Below are 20,837 nucleotides of genomic sequence, written 5' to 3' on the forward strand. Positions count from 1 at the left end.
GAACTCAAGGCCAGCCTGATCTGCAGAGTGAGACCCTTTCTCAAAAAGAAAAAACAATTTTTTTTCTGAAGAAGGAATGTAGTACTCACTCATGCCCTGAGACACATGAATCTTGAGAAGAGTTTACCATTGAAGAAGCCAGACACAAAAGACCTACTCTATGAGCAATTGATATGAAATGTTTAGTGATCAAATCCATAGAGACACAAAGTAAAATAACAGCTTCTAAGAGGTGGAGGTTAGGAGGGGCTGGCATATCTTCCAGTGTAAAGAAAATGCTTTGCAATGCTCAAGGTCATGATGTACAGTTCAGTAACCATATTTAAAAAATGGTCAAAATTATACTATAAATCTACTGTGATAACAGAGCATGGTATTGACTAAAAACAGACCTGAAGATTAATGGAACAGATTAGAAGAAACCAAAACAGAGAGACTAAGCCAACTTATCATTTAGAAATGGACCAAACTCATTCACTGGAAGAAAGACAGCCTCTTTAATAAAATAAAAGGTGCTGGAAAAACTGGCTCAGCACATGCTGAAGATTAAAAATGGACCCATGTCTTTCACTGTGCACTAAGCTAAAACCAGAGTAGATCAAAGATCTTAATATTAAAACAGAAACATTAAATCTGCTGGTAGACAAAGTAAGTAAAAGCCTTAAACACAGTGGTGCGGGTAGACTTTATGAACAAAACAACAATTGCACAGGAACTACCAAAAAGAATCAACTGGGATCTCATTCTATTACAAAGTTTTTGCACAGCAGGAGAAACCACCAACAGAGTGAAGAGATTTTCTCCCATGATATGGGAGAAAATGCTTGCCAGGTATAGCTCAGACAAAGGATGACCACTGAGAACATAGAACAAAAAAAAAAAAAAAAAAAAAAATCCATCCTCCTATATGTAAAGACCCAATCCAAGAATAGGGATCTGAGATGAATACACACTTCTCAGGTGAAGAAATAGAAACAACAAATAAATATATATATGATGAAATGTTCAACATCATGAGTCATTTCAGACATATAAATTAAAAAAACACTGTGATTCCACCTCACCCCAGAAATAATGGCTATTATCAAGAAATCAAGCAATGACAAATGCTGGAGGGGTGGTGGGGAAAAAGGAACCCTTCTCCACTGTTGGTGGGAATGCAGACTGGCACAACCACTGTGAAAATCAGTGTGGAGAATCCTCAAAAAATTAGGACTACAGGTACCACTGGACCCAGCTATTCCCCTTCTGAGTATCTTTCCAAAAGAATTAAAAACATCATATCACATTGATATATGTGCACCCATGTTTACAGCAGCACAATTTGTAATAGCTAGAACTTGGACACAATCTAAATGCTCACTGACTGAGGAATGGATAAAAAAAGTTGTGGTGCTTTTACACACTGAGTACTACTCAGACATAAAGAAGAATAAACTGGAGCTTTTTAAAGGTAAATGGATGTAATTTGAGGCCACACTCCTAAGTAAAATAAATTAAGACTCATATGTAAACACTGCATACACTGTATTGTCTCACTACTGTGAGCTGAAAAAAACAACATCTATGTGTGTGTGTGTGTGTGTGTGTGTAGTTAAGATACTTACAGTACTGATTTCTCTGAGCGCATTAAAGAGAAAGATCTGTGCTGGCATTGTTTGGACAATTGAATGTAGATATCTTGTGCTCTAGGTTAATGAATTGGGGATCACAACGCACAATATATGTCCATTGTTCCCCTGATTGATGCATTTTGAATTTTTTTCTCTTTAAAATAAAATGGATTAAAAATAAAATAAATTGAATTTTTAAAAAAGTAACCAGTGTGTATTTTCAAATGGAAAATGTTGAACATGTTATGCTGTATGAATTATTTCCCATCCCCAAAATTATTTCACTCCAGAAATAAAAAGCCATTCAGACAGAGGCCCTAGACCCATGCTTATGCTTTATCAGAACCTCAACATCTCTGAAACTCCCCCAGCCTGTATTCATGGTGGACAACTGAATCCTCCCCTTACTCAATCATGGCCTTGCAGTGAAGGAAGGTTCCTAACCCAACTCCAGTCCCTAGTGCAGAGCATGCAACATTTCAAGCTGCTGTACTGCTAATTTCCAGGGATGATGATCCAGTAGAGAGGCCTGGATAAATTTCTGGCCAGGTGCATGCTGAGCTGCTAGCAGCAAGGCTCACACAAGTGGGACACACAGGTCAGACCCATGCCGGTACAGAGCTGCTACAGGACGGCAGCTGGCAACTCACCTCTCCCCACCTCTGGCTTCTCTTTTATGGATGGAAACCCTGGTGTTCACAAGTGGACTATGCAACCTGGAAAACAGGAAATACAAGCCTTTATCTGATGAATGCAAACCATCCTGCTCTTCATTCACAAACATGCAATTCATTCACTCAGCATCTGGTAGGACAGTACAGAAAACACTAATTTCCTATATTTTTGGAGTTCACACTATGGTTAGGAAGATAAACTATAAACAAGATGATACAATATTGTGTTCAGTTTTACAAATGAAATAAAAGGTGGCGTAACAGTGAGAGACAAGATGCCACGGCATAAGTGTCTGCCTGGCAAGTACAAGGCTGTGAGTTCAATTCCCAGTACCCAAAAATAAATAAATAAATAAAGTATGAGAGACAGAGGCTGGAAGAGGCAGAGAATATTTTTATTAAGGGCTGTCAGGCTTTTTCAAGGCAACACAACAGAAATGATTAGAGATAGGGATCAAGCTAGAGAGAACAGCATTTCCTACAGTAGAGGGAGCTATGATCCCAGGCAACTGACATGGAAATGCATACTCTCCTGAGAGCAGGGTCCCTAGATACAATGAGCACACAGCAGTGGCCATGGACGTGCCAAAGGCAGCAGGTGGCAACACTGAGGACCCTGTGCTCAACTGAACCGAACAAACCAGGGACAAATGGAGGTGTAGGTGTGCAGAAGAGGGAGTAAGAGGAAGATTTCAGGCAGGAATCCCAGGGTGGCCTGTCACAGCAGTTAACTAGGACATCTGCTGTGCTGCCCTTTCTGGTGGCTGCTGCTGCCCTCACCAACAAGGCTGAAATCTTCATCAAGTGCACTGCCCCTGAATTCACCACAGCTCAACACACTGAGAGCTATACTTTCTGTCTGTGGAATAGCATTTTCAAAGCACTCCCCTTTATTACCAGGTCTGCGCCAAGGCTTTCTGGGTCTCCAGTCCCCATGTTACTGGAGCTCCAGCTGCCTCTGCTGGCTATTCCTGTGTGTCTGCTGTATCCTCAATATGCTTTTACTAAAATGTTTAATGAAACCCAAAACAATTAAATATCATTCTATCTTGAAATTTGGAAGAAGCAACACAGGTTCGTTCAGCCTGTCTGAACCCCCCCCCCACACACACACACAAACTTACAGCTGAAGCCTTAAAGGCCTATCTTCAGGCTTCCATTAGTGACTCTACCCAAGTTGTACATTTCTGTGTCTGCCTTTGACTGAGTTGTCAGAATCCAATTCCTCAGTCTTTGCAAACAGCACTCCAAGTCAGTCTGCCATTGGTGATCCAGACCTGAGGAAAGCAAGCAGAAGGACTTTGGAGATGCCTCTCACCTCTAATGCTGTTGGCAATTTCCAGGTGCTCCCGCTATTTCAGAACAAGCATGCAAAGAGCTTTACTCTGCAGGAGACAAACCACATGAACACAGGACGCGACTCCCCCTAATCTTCAGGGGCAATGACCTTCCTGGGAGACAGATGAGTGGGGCAGGGTTGGAAGAAGGACTACCAACAGCACTGAGCTCAGCCTGTATCATAGCACAATGGGTTCTTCAAGAAACCAGGGATCTCATCTTTTGACAAGCTCTGCACTCACCTAAACCACATTATGTGCTGTGGTACATCCACATTGTATTTGTTGTATATATTTGTACTGTCTCCTTTTAATTTATTTGTTTATCCAGCACTAAGGATCAATCCCAGAGTCTAGTGCCTGCTAGGCAATCATTCTACAATTGACCTATACCCTGAGTCCTGTATTTATATTGTCACTGAATGAAGAATTGAAAAGGGATAAATAAAAGGACTGTTTCACCAAATGTAATGTGTGAGATTTCTTTATATCTTGATTCAAGCAAAATCAACAAGGAAGATATCATAATGAAACTCAAATGCCAAATGTCAGTTTTTCACATGTAGTACTTGTTTCATTGATTTTTCAGAATGACCTTTTTCTCTATAGACACAAGTTGATTGTCATCATGCAGGCCCAAGGCGGTGATGCTGGCTAGGAGTAACTGCTAATGCTTCTCCCAGGCAGGGGTAGACACACAAACACACAGGAATAGCCAGCAGAGGCAGCTGGAGCTCCAGTAACATGGGGACTGGAGACCCAGAAAGCCCTGGCGCAGACCTGGGCCTGCCACTGCTACTGAAGACAAAAACACAGGACTTGGGCAAGCCACTTGGCCCACTAAACCTGTTTTTTTTTTCTATGAAAAACGAGTAGCATCCCTCCAGTGGGAGCTCACACGATGCCACACAGACCCTTTAAAGTCCTGGAACATAGAAAGTGGTCAAGCACCAATAGTGAAGGTGGTGACCCAGAGCTGAGGAGGCAAAGCAGAAGGGCCCATAGCTCAGAGCCACTGCAGGCACAGCACTGCTGCTCTTCATGGAGCCCAGCTCTGGCCTGGATGGGAGCAGAATTGACCCTGCTGGAGGGTCAGAAATCTGTGACTGGGGCAGAATACTAGGAATGCTTATTAATAATAATAGTATGGGGGACCTAAACAAAGACGCTTATGGAACTTCCATCAGAAATTGGCAAACTCTTTCTATGAATGATCAGACAGATTTAGCCAGCTTTCCGAACGACCAGATGTGTCCCTCACTTGAACTCTGCCACTGAAACATGAAAGCAAATGTGAGCCAGCGGTAAAAACCTAGGATTCTAATAAAGCCGTATTTCAAAAACCAGGCGGCAGGTTTGATTTGACCCATTCATGCAATAACACTGGGCAAAAAAGTGACTGTGAAAATAAGGATTAAGCTAATAGAAGACAAGAAAGAAAAAGATAACAGAGCAGAGTGTATCAATAGTTACACGATAGGCTTAAGTCAAACTTGAATCTAAAAGCACATTAAAACCATATTACTAGGGGCTGGGGATTTAGCTCAGCGGCATAAGCACTGCCTTGCAAGCAGGCAGCCGTGAGTTCGATCCCCGATACCGGTAAAAAGACAAAAAAAAAAAAAAAATTACTAATTGAAAAGCAGAGATTATCACAATGGATCAAAAAAAAATCCCTGCAATATCAACTATTCTGCAACATGAAATACTTTATGTATAACTTTTACCTTAAACCCTTTATTTGAAACGGTTTTAGTGTTAGGCAATGCTACAATGAGCTTCTAACAGTACCTGTGACCACAAATAAAACACAAAGAACTCAAAGTAAGACACTGATATTTGCACAGTATTACTACATAAAAGAATTCATGAGGGTTTCATCCGTTCGCCCATTAATGACCTTTTCCTATTCCAGAGCCAACCTGGGACCCCACATATCTTTACTTGTGAGGTTCCCTAAACCTCCCCCAAGCGCTAACTCTTCTTTCCTCATCTTTGGATAGAGCATCTGTCGGTCTGTTTGCTTTCTTTAGAACTGTGATGGATGGGCCACAGGACCTCTGTGACCTAAAGAAAGAGCACTGGGTGATAATGCTCAAGTGTGCAGCCAGAGAGCAGGGGTCGCGCGGCTCTGGAGTTACCTTCTCCATGTCGCTCGGGATGAGTTCCTCGGAGGAAGCCTGGAGGGCATCGGCTCGCGGAAAAGTCTACCGCAGCGTAACACGCTTGTGTCAGCACCATCTCGAAAGAAAAGAACGCAAAGCCACCTAGAAATCTTTTTTGTGCACACAGCAAATATACTTGTTCAGTCTTTCTTTGTCGGTCTTCCACGTGGCCCTTGCCTGCACCATCTGATGATGTCACTGTCTGCGCCGTCGCGACGCAACAGCTCCAGTGCGCCTGCGCAGCGTCATTATTCTGGGGGTCTTAGGGGGCGGGACCACTGCTGCTGTCTTCCCAGATTTAGACTCTGGGTGGCGCCAGCCTCCCACACATCTCTTGTTGAGACCCCAAACTTAAGTGAATAGGAAAAATGTGGCACAGATACACAGTTCCAGATGTGGCTCTGGTGGCACAAGTCTGGGATCCCAGCCATTGCGGGGGCTGTGAAGCAGGAACAGAGTATGCTTGAGGCTGGCCTGGACTATATAATGAGACACTCTGAAAACACAAACAAACAACCAGCACATACACAAACCTGAACAAAAACATGCTGCAGTGGAGGCAGGTGTGGGGCGTGGGAGAGCGCCAGGGGTTCAGCACTTGCATAGCATAAGCAAGGCTTTGCTTTTCATCTTCAGTGCTACAAAAACACAAACAAAATAACTAGCAAAAGGCAATGAGATTTATCACAGTGGACTGCAAATCTGTCTCTATATTGTGTACTTTGTCATTTCTAACTTGAGTGCTTCTGAGGAGGCCCCAGAGTGTGTGTACATCAGAAGAATGAAGTGTGGTAAACTCTCCCCTCTCCCTGAGTTTTTGCATGATGTACATGCAGCTGAATAAGCCTGGACATTTAGCACAGAGAATGACTCCTCTTAATTCCTAACGCTTGGATTTACTTGAATCCATGTTTGTTTCAAGGTGCAATGTATGGAAAGTAATTAAGTTAAATTCATTTGTAAAGCTAAAAGCACTTTTGTTTGCAAAAAAAATTTACTTAATAGGCTTTTCTCTTTTTCTAAACACTCAGTATTTTCTTAGCAGCCAGGTTATCCTGTGTGAGCTACTGGCAGCCTTTTCAGCACCAGCCCACACAAGGCACACAACCATGTTCTCATGCTGCCCACACAGAGGGGTCAAACACCTGGATTTCAATTTTAGGATAGAGGGAAGCACAAAGAGAAAATACCACAAGTTTGCAGAGCACAACATTAGGCTACACAAGTGAATTAAGGGTGATACATAGTGGTTTCATATTTTCACAGACAACACCAAATGTTAGAAGAGAAATGACGAAAGCAATCAAAATTCAGTAGTTTTTCTGGAAAACTGATTTTCAATTTAAGATCCACACTTACCTAAATTGTCTACCCAACTGAACAAAAGGCACCTTCCTGCACAAAATGGTTTTGTGATTCCCTGTCTTGTGTGTTTCATATCTCAGGAAACACTGAAGTCTATGTTCTACTGAAGCTAAAAGTGCACCAGGGAGAAGAAGCACCACCAAGAGCAGGTCCAACACACAAAGAGGGCAAGAAAACCCAAGGACAATTCCTGCTTCCCAGTCATAGAGAACAAGCAGGTGAAATCTGAAAGATTCAAAAATTGTCTGTGAGTGTATTAAGTCAGAGTTAACTAGAGAAACAGATATAACACAAGATACAAAACAGTACAAGAAATTACAAGAATGGCTTACAATGATCAGCCACAACGTTGAATAAGGAAGCATGCAAAAGATGTCTGCACAGCAAAAGTTTAAGGGTCTAGCCCATGGGCTGGAGCTTACTGCTGTGTCCCATGCAAGTCTGTATCAGGAGGCTGATGCCTCTATGATGGAGCACAGAAGAATCAACGATGGAGGTGGAAGACTCTATGACAAGGCTGGGGAGTCCTAGGCTGAGCCAAACAGAAGCCGGGAGATGATGATGTCTGAGCTGAAAAATGAAGACTGGAACTCCTCCTAGAAGCAGCAACCAGTCTCCCCTCATTTGCCTATTTTATGTCTGCAGGATGTTATAAACTAGGGACCCTGACCCCTGCTGAATCACATAGTTATTAAGTTCCAAACTTTTCAAATGCTGAAACACTTGTGAAGCCTCTAGACTTCTCAAGTTGACATTGAGTATAAACCATAACAAGTGAGGAAGGTGGAGCGCCAGGTATCTGCAGTCGCCCACAAATGTTATTGGATCATATGTTTCATCAGTGACCATCAGGGCCTTCAAAGGTGCTAATGATCAGCTGAGACCAAACACTGGGGCCATAAGTTATGACAACCCATATGACAAGAATGTCGATGCTGAAGTTGGATATTTTGTTTTCCTTGATCTTCACAGGCTATATATGACAATAAAATGCAAAGCTGGATTGCTTCCTTTTTTCTGAGAAGCACAGTCCCTGCTTCTTCTGAGAGAAGAATAAGTCAGGCATATCCTTGACTCCTGCAGAGCACCAAGTGTCCAGTGTGTGTACATAGAATGGATGTCAAAGTATCAAGTCTGCAGAAACTGGAAACAGTCACTGTGAGGACTTAGCTCAACTGTCACCTGCCAGTGAAGGCCTCCTTGGCTAGGACACCTTTAATGACAGCCACTCCCACCCCAGTTCTCCCTCAGCCTGGCCCACCTCAGTGCACTCATGGATCCAGTTCCTGTCTGCAGCTGTCAGTTTCTGCTGTGGCTCCCATCTCTCCTAGAGAAAACATCCTCAACCCGGCCCCAAACCCTGTGAGATCTGGCTGGGGCCCTTGCCACCCCAGTCTTCCCATGAATCCCACCCTGAGCACAGTGCTGAGGGCTCCACTTCCCCTGCTGTTTCACCTCTGGCCACAAACTGACCTGTCCTCTTCCCAGAACACATAGGGAGAGGCTGGCAATTACACATGGGGACACTGAGGATACACAGTACATTTTTGCTTCTGCAAAAATGAGTGCTATCCCAAAGGAGAGAGCTAACAAGGTCTCTCCAGGTGCCCAGCACACAGGCTACAGCTACAGCTAAACAACCACAGGGGCACAGAACCTCCCCGGTATCCCCCACTGTGCATGTGGGTCCAAGTCAGGACCTCCTCACTACCTACTGGGTAGATTCCCACTCACTTACTAATTCATTCACTATCTATTTACCTCCTATTGGGGCTGGTTCCTAGCCAGTGACGACTCAGGGGCTAAAGTTCTTCACAAGTCACCTCATCTGTGCATTTCCCACAGCTTCCACCTGCAAAGAGGGCAAAATTAAATTACATGGGGGCCCTCAGTTGCTGGGTATGCTGGTGCCCACCTGGAATCCCAGCACTCGGGAGGCTGAGGTAGGGAGAGTTTAAGGCCAGCCTGGGCTGCATAGTGAGACCCTGCCTTAAAAAATAAAAGATAAAATAAAAAGGAACCTCTCAGTTTTTTTAATCATTACAGTACTAAACTTCATAGCCTAATAACAGAGAAAACACATTTTCAGGTACACAGAGCAAAATATTTATGAAAACCAACTACATACTAATGTACAAAAAAAGTGTAATAAATTCCATGCTGTCAAGTTCACACAAACATATTGTTTGCACTGTGCTGTAAAACTATAAATTAACTTGAAAGATGAAATATCCTCTCAGCCTGGATATGCTACTCAAGTCTAAATGACTGCCATGTCAAAATACTAATATTATCAAAAAATGCAGAATATGCCTAAAAGTTGTAATAGTGTACATTGCAATCCCTAGTTAATCACACACACAAAATAATAGCAAATGATAAGGAAAAATTGTTGAAATATGTGAAACTTTGAAATGATGTTACTTTGGAAAACTTCATTCCATTAAATTTGAAATCCTAGAAGAAGTTGATAATAGACCAAAATGTCCCTGGGAGACAAAGGTCAAACAGCAGCATATTTCAGGAATACAAGAATGATTTATGAGAAGAAATCTATTGAAATTATCAATATGAAAAATCAAAACACAAAAGTCAATAGCATTATTGTACGCAAAAATGAATTCACTAGAAAATAAATTAAGAAAAAATACCATTGGCAGTAAATTCAAGAAAAATTTAACATGTATTTAATCTATGAAAGGAAGTAAAAGGCCTCTACAATCATAACCCCAATGCTATGAAAAAGAATCAAAGAGAACATCATAAAAAGGAAGGATATCCCCTGTTTTGGACAGGCAGAATGAATTTTGCTGAATTGGAAATATTACCGAAACTGATCTGTAGGTAATACAGTCGCAGACACACTGCATCTTCCACGGAACTAGTGAAACCATCTCACAAGTCAATCGAAACAGAAGAGACCTGGAGGAGTAAAAATAGTCCCAGACAGCAACTTCAAAGCAGGAGACAGCACAATCCAAGATTTCAAGTTACATTACAGAGCCACAGTGATTAAAAACAGCATGGAACTGGCACAAAACAGGACGCACCAAATCAGTGGGACCGAATGCAGGGAGCAGGGGTACCCCAGGCACATTCAGCCAGAAGCTTTGACCAAAAAGCTCAAAACCAGATTAACTCAGTGGAGGAAACAAGAGTAAATTCCATACAGTTGTGCCTTCTTCTGTATGAGTAACTAAGTCCAGGAATAAATACAATAAAATGGACAGAGGAAAGGAAACTACAAGGTAGTCTTCTAAAGAAGGAAAATTGGATGAAAGGAAGGTGAAAAGAATGGGGGGGTCATTGAATTTAGGATGATAAAGATGTGTTAAATATATTTAAAAATTTTTCCCCAGAAGCTCATTATGACTTGTTACTAATGTGATGTCATACATACATTCCATACAATGCAGGGAAAAGGCATGAGTGAGGACAGGTTAGATTAGAATGTGTCCCCCAGATTCCTATTCTGGAGCTGATTTTCCAATGCAATAGTGTTAAGAGGAGAGGGCTTCCAGAGAAAGAGGTCTCATGGCTCCGATGAAGGTGTTCATGAAATAGTTTTGGGGAGTTGGTTTGCCTCCTTCCACTCCTTCTGCAGTGTTAACACACAGCCTTCCTCCTCCTACAGCACATAGCAAAAAGCCACCACCCAGGAAGTAGAGGACTGGGCCCCACCAAACTCAGAGCCTGCCAGGTCCTTGATTCTAGGGGTCTTCTGATTCTGACAAGTAAAACTCTGTTTTGTATAAATCGCCAAGCTCACACAGTTTGTTACAGTAGCACTACCATCTTTATTTGTATTTAATGCTTTATTAGAGGTTCCTGCTAGTATCATATGGCTACAAACATAAGAATTGAGAAAGAAGAGTGTATTACTTTCTTTACTTCTCTCTGTCTTTTTGAGACAGGATTTTATTCTGTAGTTCAGGCTGGCCTTGAACTCACAAACTCACAGTAGTCCCCTCCTCAGCTGCTTAAGTTCTGAAATTACAGGTGTGCACCCCTATTGGGGCCTGACCTAGAGTCTCAATCTCCCAAATGAGAGTACAGCCAAGGCTTAAATAAAATGAGACAAGTGGTATGATTTTAGGGCTCCAGGAGGGCCCAAGCCCTTTAGCTGAATTTGAGACTGAGGGCTAAGACAAAGACTTCTCTGGACCACCCATTTTTTATTAGGTCCAAAACAATGAGTGGGGGAACTGAGGAAAGGGCAGGCAAAGAGCAAGACCTTGGGAGTCCCTTCAAGGACATCTCCAAGTAATAAATCATGTCAATTTAGGAGAATCATCTTGTTTTCATGATGAACAGTAGGAGTGAGACTGGGAGTAATTCCTGCAGCTGCAGTCTCTCTCTACTTAATTGATGTTTGAGCCAAGTGTCCACAGCTATGGCCTTGTCATGCCTTTTGAGATATCTCTGGCTTCACAGGCCACTACAGGCCTCAACCCGGACCAGTGATTCATGAAGATTCACTTATTATGAATCAGCTCCTGTCATCAGGCAAGGGGTATAGGCCTAGGACAGACTCACAGATAAACACAGAAAGCCAAACAGTTAATCTGCTCGGAGCTGCCTCATAGTGGTCTCCAGCACACCACCATGCCCAGATATTTATTTATATATTGTTTATTTGTTTTTTGAGGCAGGCTCTCACTGTGTATGGTCTTGAACCCCCTGTGCAGTCCAGGCTGGTCTTGAAGAATGGATGAGTCATGAGTGAATGGTGCCGAATTGTGGGAGGAACATGGAGTCTGGAAACACAGAGGCTGGGCCTCCTTCAGGCTCAGTGCTTCGGTCTCTGTAGGAAACCCCTTACCTTCTGTGAGCCTTTGCTTCTTTAAGATGGGTACAGGGTGCTGTCTACCTACAGAGTCCCGCTTTGCAGGGCCACGCAGAACAAAGTGCCAGTGTCTGCCATATCTCATCAGCCTCAGCCCCTGGACAGCCCATGGTGGCCAAGCAAGCAGTCCAAAAATAGGAGGAGAAGAATTACTTCTAGTTTTGCTCTCCCTAAGGAGTGCACGGCCCAAGGAAGACATGGAGAGAAGTACAGGTTGGCGTGGCAGTGACTGCCCTCCCTTTTTGACATGTTTGACTACCTTAGTCAGGAGAGATAATTTTTCATTTTCCATAATGAATCTTTTGTGTTTCCTGATTATTTCATGGATACTTGTATTGTCTTTGTAAGCATTGCTTTTCCTCTTAATGCACTTTTTAGGTCTCAACTATCCTTTCTGTCCTCCATCTAACAGTTGATATCTTATTTTGTCTTCATAATTTTTTTGGTACCAGGGATGGAACTCATGACCTTGCACTTGTCAGGCAGACACTTACGCCACTCAGCTAAATCTCCAGCCCTTGTCTTCATAATTTTTAAAGATCCATGTATTTACTGTTTGCATTTACATTTGTTTGGCTGTGTAAGTGCAGAGTGCGTGTGTGTTTGTACATGGTGCTGCGCAACGGTGCTGCATCCCTGGCTTGTCTTCTGCAGGTTTCCTGTGTGGTGTGAGGCTCTGCTCCTTGTGGTTGCCCAGACTGGCCTTGATCTCAGTCCATCTCCCTTTGCCTCTTTGGGTGTTTGCAACTGCAGATCCTGACAGCATTTCGGGCATCTTCATCCTTCATTACCACTTTTCTACATGGTACTGTGGACCGGGTGTGAACATTTGAGTACTGTGTGCAAACACCCTGACACTGAGTCACACTCCCACTACAGGTGACAGGCAGTGGACTGCCTCCACCCACAGGCAGGCCCGGTTATCCTATAGTGAACACTTTTACTCAAAGAATAAGAGATGAAAAGTCCTTGCCGAAGCCTAGGCCCCAGGCAGTTGTGCAGCATGCTAAAGAGCGGCTCCAGGCATCAAGGCTGCAGTGATGGTAGAGGGAGAGAGACCCTGCTCCATGCCTGTGTGGGTCTTCAGCAGTGTCACACCACAGACTTTCCAGATACGTGTCACTGCGGATGTTACGGGAGCAGTCACAGGGGCCAAACCCGTGTACTCTGCTGTGTAGATCTGATGGCCAGATGGAAGGACCTGGAAGGACTTCACTTTCTCAGCACCTACTGGAGACTGAGACCCCCAGACAAGAGAGAGTGTCAATGGGGTGCAAATACACTGAACATAGGGAAGGAAAAGCGTCTATCCCACAGCACATTCCAGAAACATTTAACACCGCAGAACATCTGACTTCAAAGGGAACACCATCAACAGAAGGTCATTTCAAATGGATTTCACTCACAGGCTGAAGGGACACCCAAGCCAACAGAGGCCCAAATCTCAGAGATTTGGGAAAAATGGAAAGGGTGAGGCAAGGCAACACTTCCCAAGGCTCAAAATGCACTAGCAATCAGCTCAAAGACTGGAATAGGTGGCATGTGGAATAACAAATTCAAAGGACATTATTAAGGGATCACTAAATCCCAAAAGAATACACAGAGCCAAGTAATAAATTTAAGGAGACAATAAAGGCAGGTTGTGGTGGCTATAGCCTGCAATTCCAGGTAGATTAACACAGAAGCATAGCAGTGAGTTAAAGGCCAACCTGGACTAGATAGTGAGACATTGTCTCAAAAAGCAAAGAGCCAGGAATTTAGCTGTGCAGCAAATGTACTTGTCTACAAGCACAAGGCCATGAGTTTGAGCCTCTGTACCACAAAAAAAAAAAAAAAAAAAAAACAAAAAACAAAAAACAAACAAAAAAAAAAAAAACAAAGAAAGAAACAGAAAGCTCAAAATACTACAGACAGTGGAGGCTAAAAATGATGCATTCCATAAAAAAAATTTTGAAAATGAGCCAAACAAAACAGTTGGAAATGTAAATCAAGTTAAATAGAACCTCAATAGAAAAACTTACCAATCGACTAGATGTGGCATAAGACAGACTTTCAGGACCAGAGGACAGGGTAGATGGATCACAAGGTTGAGATGGTAGGAGACAAAGAAAGAAGCTATACATAAAACTTGAGATACTTCAGGGAAACAATTCAGAGACAAAATTTATGAGTTTTTTTTTTAATAAGAAAAGAGCTTAAAGACTAAAGGTACAAAAATCTATTCAGTAAACTAATAGCAGAAAAATCCACAAATTCTGAGTAGCGAAAAATTCACCAAACTGACATGACCAGAAAGGAACCTCCCACATCAAACTTTCATTCACACTTCCAGAGGAGAGTGCGGGGCAGGGGGAGGGCTGAAGGTGTAGGAAAGCTGGAGAGAGGCAGGGAAAGTGAAGAGGCTCACAGAGACATCTGGCAAATAATGAGTTAAATCCTTCCTAGAGAAAGAGTGGCTAAGAAAAACTGAGAGCTGGCCAGGCTCAGGTCCCTCCTTCCTCCATCTCCAGTTTAACACAAAGGAAACAAGGAGGGGTGTGGCGTCTCCACTGTGGAAAACTCACTGTGCATAAAATATGCACTGACATCCTGGCACTCACACACCTGCATCTGACTGCATGCGTATTTTATTTTTCTCTCACCATATTAATACACAGAAATGCGCATGTATCCTTTCTACTAATCCACACATTAGTGTAACTCTGCTGCAGACCTCACAAGAGGAGCACCAGAGAACACAAAGACACCACGGTAGAGCTCATCCAAGAATGTGCATTCAGGCGGTGGACAAACCAGGAGTCTCAGCCAGAGCAATGGATCTAGGTATAATAGCCTCAAGGGGCATAGTCCCTTTGGTGGCATGGAGTGAGAGGGGCTGTGAATGAAGACCCCTAAGTTCTGGAGTGAGACACCCCACCTCACCACAATAACTTATCTCCTTACTTCTCTTTTCTTCCCAGGAAAGGAATTTTGTTTCTTCTTCTGAACTTATATCTCTAATTCTTCCATTGATGGGGGATTTCTTATGAACCCTAAATAAAATATTATTTCCTCAAGATATAACAAAGGGCTTGGTGTGGCCTGTGCCACTGTCCCTGCAAGGCCGGCAAATTCTCCATCTGCTCCTGGCAATGAGAAGAGATGGAGCCAGGAACAAAGGACACCTGACCCAAAGCCAAGGCCTCCCGGTCCATTCAAGCCCACCACAGAGCTCTACGGGAGCTGCAAGGGTCCAGGGTGCTGTGTGTTTGCTTCTTAATAAACAAAAAGTAGGGTTTGAAGGCTAGCCACACTGTTGGATATATGTGGATATTGCTTGGTATTTTTAGTTAATTTGAACATAATACATAATGTTGTCTTATTAAATTCTTTAACTAATGTGCTATAAAAATTAAAAGCAAAAAAGTGAATACTGAACTGTTTGTAGGTCTCTCTTAAAGAACATTAAGCTCAAGAAATTGTTTTATAAGAATCTTAATAGTGGGGCTGAGGATTTAGCTCAGCTGCATAAGTGCCTGCCTTGCAAGCAGGCAGTTGTGAGTTCAATCCCTGGTATTGATAAAAACAAAGAAGAATCTTAGTAGTATAAGTCTTTGGGAAAACTAGGAAAGTGTGAAATTGTATCTTAAGTTTACTTTAAAGAGAAGGGAAAAAATCTGTTTAAAGATACATGAATTTTGATCTAAAACTTCATACTCAAATCTTTCAAAATAAAACATTTTCAGCAATGGTTTGAAAGGTGCCTACTCTTTATTTGAAATGCTCAATAGCAGAATTGTGACAGATTCTCTCAGATTTTGGGAACCTTGACAATGCATAATAAGACATGTTGGGGTGTAGGGAGCCATGGAAGCTGACCTAGGGCATGAACCAGAGGTGATCCTACCAGAAAACAAAGAGCGCCTGTGTCAGCCACGTGAAGAACTTGCTACAGCCCAGAAAAACACCAATCCCCTGGACAATCCAAGCAATGGGCTGCTGGGCAGAGGGGCTGAAGGTGCCATCATCCTTCCCAGTGTATAATAAACACGCTGCATTGGTTGAGCAGCACCTTTCCTCCCTTCAGGGGGTGAGGATCCCCCTGGCCCCAGCTTTGACTTTTATTTTTCTCATCCTCTCTTGGTCCTTAACCCCAAGAATCTCAGGAGCCACATTGGAGAGTGCATTAAAGTCTGACACAGAATTCATTTGCACTTTGTGTACCTTGTGTATTTAGCCCAAAGTATTTTTATAAAATATTTTGAATGCAAAGGGAGATCAGGTATTACATTTTCCATTCAAGGCTTAAGGAATTCAAAAAGTTCTGGATTTTAAAGCATTTTTGATTTCGCATATGTGTGTAAACTTTGAATTAAATTTGGTAATTAAAATTTGGCTTTAAGTGCTCGCTTTGGCAGCACATATATTAAAATTGGAATGATACAGAGAAGATTAGCATGGCCCCTGCACAAGGATGACATGCAAATTCGTGAAGCGTTCCATATTTTTGAAGCAGGAGCAACCAAAAATGGGATAAAAAGAATATTCACAGATACATTAAAGCAAAATTTCCCATGTATAGCAAAAAGAAATGATATCCAGATAAAAGAGGCATACAGAGCACCAGCTACCTACAACCAAAACAGATCTACACCTAGACATATAATAATCAAGATTCCAGAAATCCACCAAAAGAACAGAATATTAAAAGCAGCCAGAGAAAAGAAGCAGATTACCTACAATGGGAAAATTATCAAAATAACAACAGACTTATCAACACAAACTCTTAAGTCAAGAAGGGAATGGGGAGAAATATTCCAAGTCCTGAAAGAAAACAATATGCAACCAAGACTCATATACCCATCAAAACTCTCTCTTAAAATTAATGGAGAAATAAGATGCTTCCAAGACAAGGAGGAACTGTGGGAGTTTGTGGCCACCAATCCAACCTTACAGAGAGTGCTGAAGGACATTCCAGAGAAAGAGAGGAAGGGATACCAGGATTCCAGCAACAGTGGCAGAGAGGCCTCAATGAACGGGGCAGACAGTGGAATGAGGGAATAAGGTGGACAAATTATAGCAGAAAAGTGGAGTAGGAGACATGAGGCAGAGACGGTAAGCTATAGTCTTAGTATAGACAGCTCTGAAACACTATTAAAAAAGGCAGAGGTCATTGTTAATAGTGTATCAGAATTTAAAAGACACAGTAGTCTTATCACCATATTTAGTTTGAATTTAATTTGTTCTGGTCTGTCCACTCATGTCAGATTTGAGGGCACAGACATCTGACCCAAAAGTAGCAGGTTATACCATGGTAACTATCCTTACTTTCCTATTAACTTAAACTGAAATCCTGTATTACTTACATTGTCTTACTATGACTGATCTTAATTGAATCTGAATCATAAGACTATGGGTTGGCCTTGGCTGATTTTATTTGAATTTGGTATGCTTGTTAGTATCAACCCTAAAAGTAGAGGCAACTACTCTGAAGATGACAAGATGTAAAGGATATCCATACTGGTATTAACTAGTAACAGCTCTCAAATCCTACAATGCTGTCAAAGTTAAGTTTTTATAAAAATAGGTGATACTGTGTTTAACTATAATAAGCCCATGTTGTGGACAAATCTATTGAAAATAACAAGAGAAAACATAGTAACTACAGAAGATCACCTATATTGTGGTCTTTTCCATTGCGTGTTTTTCTAGGAATTTGTTTTGCTGTCTTGTTATGACTTGTTTTTCCCTATAATACAGAGAGGATAGATATATATGTAGAAATTCACACATGAGTTTTTTTTTAAAAAAAAACTATTTACGGAAACAGATTACATAATGCAAGATGTAATGAACAGATACTCTGAAGAAGAGACGTTAAGAAACCCAATGCTAATTTTGTAGCATTATGATATAAATTCTAGCAATACTATTGTTCGCTGATTAGAATGACATTGGTCTGGTCTCTTGATTCAATTTCAGCATATGTAGAGATGGGGATGGCTACCACGAAGAGAATGAGAGATGCAATGGTAGTTATTATTGTCTTCCCTAATTTGGAACTTGAAGACCTAAAAAGCCTTCATCATCCTGTCATGATTTGATTAGTTCTATAATATGCAATAAGTATATAAATTGGGTGAAGATGGGGACAACTATTTGTAAGAAACTAGAGACAGTTAGATAGACAGTGAGGATCTCCAGTGGACTTGCTTTGAAATCTGTATTTCTTTAGATTGTTTTTTAACTGTTTTGTTCTGTTTTGATATGTTTAATCTTACCCTCTCTGAGAAGTAAAACAAGTGTGTAGGACTGATAACCATATTACTGAGTTTTTGTTCGATCATTGAGCAGAACTGTTTGTAGTGTCACTTTTTGAATGTCATTTTAAATACTTTAATTTTGTAACCTGCACAGCTATTTCTAAGATGACAATATGTAACTTATCAACCAGTGATTTCTTACAGTTTGTTTTTCTGTAATTTTGTATTATTTCTACCCTTTTTTATCTCCATGGTTTTTTTTTTTTTTGTTTCCTTTTCTTTACATAAAAAGAAATTTTAAAAATTTGGCTTTAAGAGTGGGCAGAGGAAGCTGGGATGCGACAGTGCATGCCGATCATCCCAGCACTCCAGAGGCTGAGGCGCAGGAGGATCGCTCTGAGCTTCAGACCACACTGGGGCACATAATGAGAGCTCAAGGCCAGCCTGAATCACATAGGGACACCCTGACTCAAACTAACAAAATAGAACAAAATGGAACGTGTAAAGCAGCACACAGCTGTGCTCTTAGGCATGGCAGACCAGGCAAGCCTGGGGAACCGATGAAAAGCTCTGGGGGTCAGTGGTGAAGCACTTGAATAGCACATGCAAGGCTCTCTATTTACCTCCTAGAGAGGTGGCAGAGTTCCCTTGTTAAGATTTATAAATAACCCTGACTGGCTCCATACATTTCTGAAGTTCTGTTTTGTGGAAGAAGCACAAAATTGAGAGCTAAGCAGTAAGGAATGCTGTGAGCAGATCCTTCCTATCAGCTTATATATTTGACTTCTTCAAAACACAAGTTAGAGCCAGGCATGGTGGTGCACTCCTGCAATCCCAGCACTTGGGAGGCTGAGGCAGGAGGATCATTGCAAGTTCGAGACTCAGGACCAGCCAGCACTTCAGAATGAACCTAAAGCCAGCCTGAACTGCACAGAGACTTTGTCTCAAAAAGAAAAAAAAAAAGAAATGAAATTTAAAAATAGTAAAACACTAGTCATGTTTTCACACAGTGGAGAAATTATTTTTTTATGTGTTTTTCTGTCACCTGTCTCCTTATATAGTTCAGGCTGAACTTGCCTCACTGTGTAACTAGGCTGGGCTTACATTCATGATGATCCTCTTGCCTCAGCCTCCCCAGTGCTGGAATTATAAGCATGTGACCACGCACCTGACCAGAAACTTGTCTTTTAAGAATTTGCTTAAATGTAGGAGTTTTATCTTGTTTAGATATGTAAGAAAGGGAGATTGGTGATAGTATGTAAACTGAGTAGATATTCTGTATTTTTATTAAGGAAAATCTAGAACAACATTCTAAATCAATCAGTCTGAGTGACAAGTTTAGTCATGTTTGAAATTGTGGGTTAATTTAAAGCAACAAACTGAAATGGTTTATTTTTTTAGTAAACATCCTCAAACTTTCAGAGAACTGGGTTACTGACATGCTCACCAAGATCTCCTGCAGTCGTGTTATACCTTGATTTCTCAGTCACTCTGTCACAGGTACGTTCCTAACACACATTTGTATGTAACTCTACTCCACAGTGTTTAGCACAGATCTTATTTGCATATAGTCCTCTGGAGTGAATGCATTTTGCACAGAGGTGACATCAGGTCTCTGGAGGCCGGGGAGGAGTGATTTGGATTAGATGGAGAATGACCCCCCAAGCCTCACACACTCAGAGGCAAGCTTGTGGGTGTGGCTGGTTTAGGGGTGCTTCAGGAGACCTGGTTAGAGGACCTGGTTAGATGTGGTCTGGACACTGGAGCAGGAAGGATGAAGCTTCTCCGTTGTGTTCCTCCACCCCTGGCTCCTGGCTGCCCCTGTGCCCCTCTGCCATACAGTGTCTGTCTGGGAACCAGGCCCCTGGGAGCCAAAGTAAATCTCTCCTCTCATCCACGTGTGTAGGTATCTGTCCTAGCCAGGAGAAAGCTGATTAAGACAGGACCTGTTTCTTGGGACCACAATGACTTTTATTTTTTTATCACCTGTAATCAATGTTAGTTTAGCCCCAGTATCAAGCATTCCTTGAAATGTCTGATTATTTCCTTTCACCCAGCACATGGTTAACATGGAAAGATTCCCACAGGTCCTTTGGGAAAGGATGGAAATGTTAACAATAATATCGTTTTTCACCAAGGTCCATTATTGAAGGGCCCAATCTCTGTTTTGTTCAAGGGTTCTGGGAGTGTAAACTGGCTAAAGTCTGGGAATTAGTGTCTTCACATGCTATGAGTCACATGTTGCTAATTGAAGTACAATTTGACTCATTTGTCCTTAATTTTTTTCTGTGTATTGTGTACATGAAAGACTTCTCCAATTATTTTTTGTCAGTTATTGCAAACAAACCCATTTTGACTTTGGCAGTTGAGAAATGACACTGAGTCCTTTGGGATTCAATTATACTTGCTATATTTTGGCTTCCCAATTGAGTAACTGGAACAACCACCAAAAGGTCACGCATGCAGATAAGAGTAGTGATGAAAATTTCAAGGGTGCTGGTGCTCTTCTCTGAAGCTCTCTTTTTTTTTTTTTCTATACCTGGAATCGAACTCATGACCTCATGCTTGCCAGGCTGGTGATGTGACACTGAGCTG

General features: G+C 41.9%; 1 non-coding gene and 1 pseudogene across 1 annotated transcript; one reads left to right on the forward strand and one right to left on the reverse strand.

Annotated features, from left to right (window-relative positions):
• Window positions 1–20,837, reverse strand: part of LOC100713773 (shootin-1-like) — a 36,978-nt pseudogene that overhangs the window by 10,956 nt on the left and 5,185 nt on the right.
• On the forward strand, window positions 16,382–16,488 carry LOC134476198 (U6 spliceosomal RNA). Its single transcript, XR_010047757.1, has one exon. It is a non-coding gene; the product is annotated as a U6 spliceosomal RNA (small nuclear RNA).

The sequence above is a fragment of the Cavia porcellus genome, unplaced genomic scaffold (genome assembly GCF_034190915.1).
Source record: "Cavia porcellus strain 051 isolate PalLab524CR breed Dunkin Hartley unplaced genomic scaffold, mCavPor4.1 scaffold_5, whole genome shotgun sequence".
Classification (NCBI taxonomy): Eukaryota; Metazoa; Chordata; class Mammalia; order Rodentia; family Caviidae; genus Cavia; species Cavia porcellus.